Source organism: Mugil cephalus, chromosome 13, assembly GCF_022458985.1.
Source record: "Mugil cephalus isolate CIBA_MC_2020 chromosome 13, CIBA_Mcephalus_1.1, whole genome shotgun sequence".
In the NCBI taxonomy this organism is placed as follows: Eukaryota; Metazoa; Chordata; class Actinopteri; order Mugiliformes; family Mugilidae; genus Mugil; species Mugil cephalus.
In genome coordinates, this window is record NC_061782.1 from 15,718,262 (window position 1) to 15,728,475 (window position 10,214).

Consider the following 10,214-nt stretch of genomic DNA (forward strand, 5'->3'; position numbering starts at 1 on the left):
AAATATGGGGGAGTGCGCACAGTGTTTTCACTCACAATGAGCTGATCCTGCTCTGAATAGTCTCAGATGTGGGGCACCGGAGCGGCGTCTTTGTATTGTAGCTTTAAAGTGTTAACTGAAGAGAGATTATGCCGTTTTATATTTAAATTATATTTAAATTATTGGTGTAGTGGGTAGTACTGATGCCTCAAAGTAGGACGGCCCTGGATTCGAACCTGCTGGTGGGTCTTCATGTTCTCCCCGTGCCTTGGTTTTCTGTGGGTGCTCCGGCTTTCTCCCACAGTCCAAAGACATGCTTGTTAGGTTAACTGTCTTCTTGTGTTAGTTGTGTGATAGACTGCTTCACCCTGCTTCTCGCCCAGTGACAGTTTTGATAAGTTCCACCCCCCTACAACCCCCCCTACAACCTTCAAGAGCAAACACAGGGCCAGAAGCAGCCCGCCAGAGGGTTCAATCTGGTCCGCCAGGAGAGGAGGAGGAAAAGTGCGGAAATTACGTAGAAGACGTTAACTGTTTTGATTGGACATAACACAACACTGAGACCCACAACTAAACAGCAGGTGACAGCAATGCACTTATTTTATTCTTATTCAATTGCACTTATTTTTCTTTAAAAATTTTGGTTTGTTCATAAAGTATTTTTGAGGGAGGTAGAGAGGGACATAGGACAGAAAAAAAAGTTGTGAGGAGGACAAGCTAACAAGAAATGAATTAATAAGGCTCAAGCATACACGTCACGTACGTACACGATGCAAACAAGAGCACACGATACTAGGTGGTGCATGAGGCATGGGATAAAAATGATGGACACACGGCAAACTGTTAATTATAGAAAGTCTTAGTGGGTATGCAGTCTGCTCACAAAGGTACTGTGATAAGAATGAACAAGAGCAACAAGGCAGAAAATCATGTCAGTGATGACAGTCGTTATATTACAGGTGAGTACACTGACATAATCCATGAATATATATAAGATGCCATGAGCAGATTGGAGAATTAATACCTAACGGTTGGATGGGACAGGATAATAACCCCTGTAAACTCTGATGCCATTCTCGTTGACTTACTCTTGTCAGTGTAGTGAATTTGTAATTTATTTAATTCGTTTTTTATATTATTACATTAGTTTGGTCACTAATTAGGTAATTATAGGACGATAGTCATGATTTATGAAAAAGCTTAATTTAAACTCGTTTACATTTGATACCAACAGTAGAAAATCACAGAAATGAAGTTGAACTTCACATTATCTGATTATCATTTTATGTGATTAAGTAATTAAATTTTACTTTTACCCTAAATAGATACAGTATATCCACAGTTTGCAAACTCAAACATTAAAAGTGTGCGGTCAGTTGATAAAATTATCAATAATTATGTAGCTTAGATGAAGTTTTTTTTTTTTTTTTTTTTAAAGTTGTAAGAAGTGTAAACAGGACATAATAAACTTTATTAAAGTAGAACGTTTCTAATATTATTTTTTACATGGACACACATTTGAACACACACACACAGAGGTTAAACTGTCCTCCATTGCTCCGTGTGCATTATGAATGAACCAGAGGCGAGCTGAGACCCTGGCCGACGGTGACGTCAGAACGAGAGCATGGCATGTCGTCAGCGGGCTAAAAGGTTTTGTCTGCTCCTATAGATCCACGCCGAGCTGAAAATGTGTCCTGGTTTACTTCAAAGCTCTCTGAACAGCGTGAGCAGCTAGACCTAGAGCTTAAGAGCAGACCTCTCCTCTGGTTACAGGAGCGTTGCGTCATCCGGTTAATAACCTGCATTATGTTCAGATTAGGATGTGGAGAAGTTACAGAAAGCTACAGTGCTGTAAAGTAAGTGAGACTAGAAGTGCTCATTTATAAGTAAAAGTCCTCGAAACTAAAGTTTAATGTCGATCTTTGATCTTTTGAAAAATTGTTAAAAGCTGTATTATTATTTCATCTTTTTAAAGATAAAACTTCTTAAATCAAATTTGAATAAAATTCTGTGAATTCCCCGAATGGATTGAACTCATAGCCAAACATGTAGTTGATGTTATCTACAAGTGCTGGATACTCCCCGAGCTGATCTGGTAACCCACACCAGTCCAAAAGTTTCCCAGTAGAACAGTGTGTTATCACGTTCAATGTTATTTACTTCTGCTGTCAGTGGTTTTAATGTTGTGGCTAGTCCGTGTATCTGTAGGATGTCTTTTTACCTGGGCAGCTTTAAGCAGACGTCCATGATGAGCTGCTTTAAGTGTTTCCTCCCCACCTTCACCTCAGGCCTTTCTCTAAGGCGTCCAGACTCTGGGTTCAATAAAGCGTCTAGAGACGATTTAGATCGCTATAAAAATAAAATTCCAAACCATAAACTTCTTCCATTTACTGCCAAAAACAGCAAATTCTCAGTCTGACGAGCTGCAGTCGTGACATTTTAACAACTAAACATTAAATCAAATATCAAATAAATAAGTGGTTCAAGTAGTTCAAATAAAAAAATATAGTTGCTTTATTTATCTGTTTATTACGTATTAATTTTAGCTCTAAATTTTATTCATTTGAAACTGTCAGGCAGTTAAATACATAATCACTTTTCATATTTGATAAGAATCTTTATGTAAAAGCCAGATTAACGTCCACATGTAGACATGCGATGGTTCCCTCTGGTTTGGACCTGTATAATTTGTGATAATGTGCCAAGCGTTCACAGTTAGAAGTAGGTACAACACTTAAATCAATCCACAACTGGGTAGCACCAGTGGCTTAAATCTTCAGCTACTGGTCCCCTGAATTCCTCGGGCACATTCCTGTCTCGGCGGGGTTCCCAGCGAACTAACCGAGCTTTAGACAAAGTGCAGATGGCGATAAAGTAAAGTCATGGTGGAGGCTGGTTGCAGTGTCTGGAGCCAGTTCTGACAACAGTGCCTCAGCTCGCCTTCGCCTCTGTGTGCTCATAAAAGTCAGCGCAGCTAAAGATAGACACGGGCGGTCGGATGGACAGCCGTAAAGCGGTAGGAGATCCCCGAGGCCGGACAAGAAAGGGTCCTCAAATGATTGTGACTTAGCTTGCTGCCATTACGATGATCCGCTCAGTGAGCTAAGCTCCCCCCACTTGTGTCGTTTGTTGTTTGCCTAAAGGCCTGGCCATGTGCTATAGGCTGATCACAGTGCTTCGTTGACCTAAGAAATCATTTGTCATACCAGGAGTGCTTGAATTAGCTTTTTAGGAGATCCCAGTCCTGGGTTCATGCAGCGACCCTGGGCCAAAGGGCCTCCGCATTCCTGGCTCAGCTGGACGTTCAACAGGCCACCACCTGCAGCATGTCAACAGACAACACAGGTTTAACAACCCTTCCTCACCGTGAAACCATTTACCGTCACTCCTGCTGGAAGATGCAGTAAAAATAGCGTCAGAAAATACTTACGGGACCTGTCAGTGAATGCTGCGTTGGAAAGAATAGAAACAGTGGAGGCAATCAGAGGTGCTACAGACGAAGTAAACAAGAAAAATTAGGCTGTGTATTTTATACAGCTACAGAAAAAAACAAACAAATGAATGAGATTATAAAGCCACGATGAGATGAGGAGACCCGGGATTCAGGGACGCTAAGTTAAAGCTCCAAACAAGAGGCAGATGTGTTTGACTGACATTTGCCCATGGCTGTATGTGCTAACAGTGGGGGAAGGACAGACGTGGTGTCTTGTCTCAGCTGTCACTTCTGAGCCCGTGGTGGTTAAAATGTGAGAAAACTGCCCACACTCTGCCGCTCAGTCACATCCACATGCTGCGCTCGCTCCACCAAATTTACAAAACAACAAAGGAACATCTTTTGTCTCTCTCAGTTGCTTTGTCTTGAACTTGGTTGTCGCCTCGTTCAGATGGCTGCAAGTCGCCGCGTGGCCGTTAGGGCCTCGAGTGTTTTCCTAAGTTGCCCTCGTTGAAAAGACTGAGTGACTGATTAAAGAAAAGCGTCATTAATTTACCTTGGCGGCTGAACGCACGGATCCGCTTTGATGTCGCATTTAAGAAACCATCCTTCAGCAAGAAGGAGCTCGCTCACCGCTGATTACGTGCAAATGCAATTTCTGCATTTGCATGAGAAAGACATGACTGATAGATCTTATCTGCGCCTCCTCTTGAGTTCGTGGCTGATCCGCGGCGCAGTGCAGTTGCCTAGTAGCCACCGATGCCCTCTTCAGTTCCAATTGACATCACATGGCGCCAGAGGAGCTCACCAAGAATAACTGGACAGGCTTCCCGAGGCCCACTAATGTAATATGTACTTGCTGAGTGGCCATCTCCTTTGGAAGTGTGCGAGATATTAACAGAAACAGAGGGGCATTTTTATAGATGCTTGGATGAATCTGTGCCAAGTGGAAATTACGCAACACCGAGCTGCGTTTCCTTCTTACAAGAGGAGCCCTTACGACTTTACAAATCCTGCACCGATTTGTTTTACTGATTCTTTTATGAACATGTCACTGTTAACCACTACGACAAGAAAAAACAAACTGGTGGATGACTCAGGTCGAAGGATATCTGGTTGAGAGTCGAGCGCGGCTGCTGGGAAACAGTGCGAGTTCTTCATGTTCTTCAGGCGTGATCGCTCTTCATCTGCGCGTGCTGCAGTAAATCAGCCGTGCAGATCTCCATTATGACAAACCTTTGACCTCCGCCAGGCTCGTCACGACAAACAGCTCATCGCTCAGTGGACCCACCAACCAACCAGGATAGATCTCCACCATTGTTTTCCACAGGAGACGCGTTGAACGTTCCTGCCATTAGTCGCTCATGAACCCCTATTTTATTTTTATAGCTGTGCAAGAGGTAAAAGTCCCACGGCCCGAAAAAAGCTCCTCGGCACGGTGGACTTGGGAGGATAGGGTACGTAAATCTGCTTTTAAGAAATACAGTGAAAGAGCAGGGATTTTAAAGGCTTTAGAGTTTCTTTAAAAAAAAAAATCCTCAATTCGAGCCAGCCAGAACATCAAAACCCAGAGTCTCCTTTGAATATCAGAGACTGTTAATTTGATTGTTGAATTTAGCCCAAGACAACAACTTGAAGTTTGTTTGATGGGTTGTGACCTCTTCATGTGCCTCTTTGGTGCTCTTCTGAACAGACGGTGGAGCTGGAAGTGATCCAGTCGTGTTCCTCGAGGACCCTACATTCAGGCTGGATGCGCTCTCGCATCAACAGCCTCAGCCATCTCTATATATGGTCACTACTTTGTCTCTGGTAATGTTGCAACTCCCTGAGCTAACGCGACAGTCACATACAGCGTTACGTAAGAGTTCGTCTTTAGTTATCGTTGGCATTTCCACGTCTGCCAGCCAAAGCTTTGTTCCTCTTTTAAAGTGTCCAAAGGCCACGCCGAAGCCGAAAAGTCACAATGTCATCTCACATCAAAGCCGGCGCTCTCCCTCTCTGCCTGTGTCTGTGGCTTTTTGAGGCTTTTGGTGTTTGAAAATGATCCACGTGTAGCAGTCAGTCCGTCAGTCAGGCAGCTGGGCTTGATAAAAAGTATCACAACGCAGCAGATGCCAACAACCGTCTGAAAAGCTACTCACTAACCCACTGGGAGTCGTCAGAGGAGGAGAGCAGGGGAGGAGGGAGGCCTGTGTTCAGTTGACGTTGCAGTTGGCTGCTGTATTTCAAAATCTTTCTGTATTGATTGATTCCCTGCTGACATACCGTTCAAGGCCTGTTCAGGTTTAGATTCTGCTTGAACGTATACATTTTCTGATTGTACAACCAGAGCAACTAGTGAGCACAGGGCGCCTAAAACATCGCCCATCTGCATAAAGATGGATAAATCCTCTGTGACATTTCTGATAGATTTCCTCAGTGGTTTTCAAGCTGTGTTGACTCCAACCTGCTAAAACAAAATAGAGCTGAATCAGATGGGTGTCACCTAGGTACGGGGTTTCCGCGGGGTCTTGAAAAGTATTAAAAGTTGATAGTTCAATTTTAACCCTTAAAACCCTTAAGACACTTAAAAAGTATTAAAATCACAACTTTATGAGGTCTTAAAGTTTGAAGGTATTTTGGAGGTAAATTTTGCGGTTGAGTCCAAATATAACATAAACATAAACATAAAAACTGGATTACTGTGTGTAAGGTTCGTCTCTGAGAGCACCAGAATGTAAGTGGACGGAAATTCAGAGGCACAAACGACGTTTTGAAAAACCATAGAGCCCCCCCGAGGAACATCCTGGGGCCCTCAGTGCATATTACAAACGCAACCTATGTCATGGCGCTAGCCACAAGTCCACTGCTAGCCACTGCGAGCTGTCGCTATAGAAGAGAGTAGCAAATTAGGCCACACCCCCATTTGGGGGAAAACAAACCACTGGTGGTAAATACATGTAAATAATCTCCCAATAATCAGCGTTTGTTTTGTGTTGCTAGCATTTATTGGCTGGAAAGCAGGTGAAATGGCTAATGTTAGTCAGGCAGACATATAAATAATGTCGTTGCCAAGTGGCGATCGGCAATGTTACATAGAAAAAGTTAAAACTTAAAATAGGGGCTGTGTGTCATGCCTACCGACCAAGAAATGGGTGAACGACCCCACTCAGTGTCACACCTGGACATTCACTCACTTCACTCAGCCATGACATCTGTCATCAATTCATAATCATCCCATAATGTTAAATTTATGAATCATGACAAAAATACAGTATGGAGCTTAACCTTTTCATTAAAAAAAACAAAAAAAAAACGCTTTACATTAACATAACTCTGTGCTCTGTCATTTCAGTTCAGCATCAACATTCTCTACTTTGTTATTTTAAGATGGATTTTGAATTTTTAACATTATAACTAACAATTGTGACGACTGACATTAGCTAACGTTAGCATCATCATGATTAAGTGTCTGCCGCACACGCACATATTGACTATCAGAGACCCGTTGCTTTCCCACTTTGCCCACGCGGCCTGAAGTCATACATTTATTCGATTTTTGACCCTCTCTGTTGAGGTGGCAGAGTTTTATCTTTTAAGTTGTTTCAAGAACAATACACAACACAGCAATGTCTACTTTGTTTTCACCTGTAAGGAGGCGTGGCCTTACCAGTGACGTAAGGTTACTCTCTTCCATGCATTGCTAGGTTCTGTGCCAGTAGCGTTGCACTACCACAACCTAGTGTTTAACGTTACACCTCCACCAGTAGCCACACCAGAAGCGACAGCTAGTAGTTGGCTAGTAGGACTATGTTCAGATTTGGCCTTCGAGTTATTCTCCCAGCCTTTTTGAATTCTGAAGAGACGTAACAATATGAAAATGTCATTTTTATGATTATTGTGACCAAAATTATCACGTTATCATTATTATCACGGTATTATTAAAATGTGCTCAAAATGTTCAAAAAGTACTTATACACCCACACTGAAATCATTTAACCAAATTTTGTTTTGAAAAAACAATAATCAGACATGGTTTTAATGATAATAACAATTTGATAGGGTATTACTAAGCATTGTGAATTTTACCGCGGTTTATCATGAAACCAGTAATCGTTGCATCCCCAGTTGTATAATAATGGTCTATAACCTTTATCATAAACTAAAACTGTTAAGTTAAAGGTGTCACTGATGGTTACAGTTTTTAGTAGCGGTGAAGTATTAAAAAACATTGAAAAGGTCTTGAAAAACTTTAAGATTCCTGTACGTAACCTGCGAAAGCACCCACCTCTCACAACTTTCTGCCCACAGCTTTAATTATTCTTAACTTTAAGCTTTAATACAATTTAAAAGAATATTACTTTTCTTTTTTGGCACTTTTGTGTTTGCTCCATTTTCAGCCCTGAAGTTGCTTAAATACACCACAATGGGATCTAAAGGAGAATAAATATTGGACACTGTGGACACGATTTCAAATAAATGATCATTGCTTTGGGTTAAAATAGCTTAAATTGCTAACATGCCCCTCTAAATACATAAAGTGATAAGAGGCCAAACAAAGAGATCTAAAACAGGCTTAAACTTAGGCACAGATTAGTACGGTGCAGTGAAAGATAAATCCACCACACCGTGATTAATAGACACCTGTGAAGTCACTGTTTAGCAGCGGTGTGGTCTAAATGACACATTGACAACTAGGACCTGACAGTCTGCCATCTGCTCATCCGAACGTGTCCCGCTTCCAAAATAAACCCCTCAATAAAAATAAACCGCCCGGCAGCCTCTGAGATCAAAGCGTCTGTTCAAGGAACGATGCTCGGAAGTCGTCCTTCCAGGTAGACTGAGGATGTATGTGCATGTATTCGTCCAATCTGCTGCGCCGGCGTTGGTGGCGACAGATGGTACAGAAACGGTTTCCATCAGTCACAAGACTGTCCCCTCCGTTGGCGTGAGCCGACTTTTGACTCGTTACATCACGCAGCATGGCGTCCTCTGAGACACTTGCAGCTTAGCTGGAGATCCAATACAAACTTACAGAAGGTAGAAGGAGCGAAGACACAGCGAATCTCATCTCCAGAGCAAAGATTAGGTGTATTTCTGCTTTCGGCCTCAGACCTGTTTCTGAGCGTGACGGGGCCTCTGGGTGCCCTCGACCGCTGGAAACCACTTCTTCGTCATATTAGCTGTAATGACTGCCAGTTACCGAGTCACCTCTGCGGTGATAGATTGACTTAAGCTCGCGATGCAATTTCGCTTGGTCGGAGGCTTCGGGGACCGTTGGCACAACCGACACAGGGTGGTGAGGTGAGCAAGCTCTGAAGCGAGGATAAACTTCAGTGGCTAGCGGAGCGAGGAGGGGCAGGTTGATATGGTCACCTCTTTAAGCTGTGGTCATTTCATGGCCTCTTGACTTGTCCGTGTCAAGGCCTGATGGCGTTACATCGCCTAGCACCGATGTTCCTGGTGAAAATAACTACTGATCATTATTATTAGGCGCAGCCTTCAGCTGCATTTATCCCAGACCCGGATTGTCTCAATCTTCTGTGCACTGCACTCAGATGGATCATAAAAATGGACCGGAGAAATTATTGCACGCACCCAGAGATGTGCAGAATACTCAACAACCAGTGGGTTTTATGCATGTAAATGTGTGTATATCTCTCTCGGTTTTAAACATGATGGATTGAGGACTACAGGCTAGAGCATTATTGTGTACACCGTGACAGTTTTATTACCCAAATCCTTCTTTCTCATACCACCCACTTTTCCCGAACCATCCATTAATAGACAAAACTCCATTTGCGCTGCAGCGACGTTATCTTAACAGACTAAGTATGGTATTATGGTGAAAGGTCGCGGCACTGCTGAGAATAGAGTAGAATTGCCGGTGAACCCGCGAACCAGGCCTTTGTTTCTTTTGGCTGCGACGCCTCGAGGTTGCGTAGGTTGCTCTAAAGTAGTAGTATATTGTGATGCAGACTTGTAGCTGTGAAAAATAAAAACCGGCCACGATTTATTTTTTCTTTAGGGCCGTAACGGATAGAGCGCAGAGAGTTGGCCAGACTGGTAAACAGGCTGCTGCAGTGTGGATGCCAGAGCTGACACGCTGTTCATTTTCTAAAATCATTTACCGAATGTGATCTGAATAATGCATGACTTTCTTAAACTGCCCGAGTCAAAAAGGCAGAGCCCTCCAAGCCCTCGAATCAAACGCAAGGTGACAGAAGTCAACAACGCCACAGTTGCTGCACACTTGCGCAATTATGCTACATTTTCAGGCACATCAAGCTGCGAACCGTCTTGAGGACATCACTCTGACCTGTTTTGATATTTTGGTCGGCTGAAAGTAGGAGATGTTTGGAGGCCTCCTCCCCCTCCTCTCCCTCCTCCCCCTCTCCCCCGTCTGATCGTGTGCAGTAGTAGTGTGTGGGAGTTTGACTTGGCTGGTCAAACCTGGTCTCTCCGGGGTGCCAGCAAAGCCTCCAGCGGGCTCCGGCCAGCTCAAAAATAAATATGTGACCCTTTTCAGCCAAGGAATTAGGTGGACCTCAAACCCCTCTGACAGTTTATCAGCAGTCGAGGTCGTCGTTTGGTTTGTTTTATTTGGCCCTCGCGTCTCCCCAGACGCTGCCAGAATCTACAGCGATCAGACCCCAGATCACTCTGCTGATTATCTGCAAGGTAACAGTTTTGGACGTGTTTATTTGGAGCTTTGGAGGAAAATGTTCGTCATTCCTTGAGTGAAAGTGGGTGAAAGTGAAGCTAACTTTACTTTGGGCTCTTTTGAAGCCCCAGAAAATCTACAGGACCTCCTCTGAGA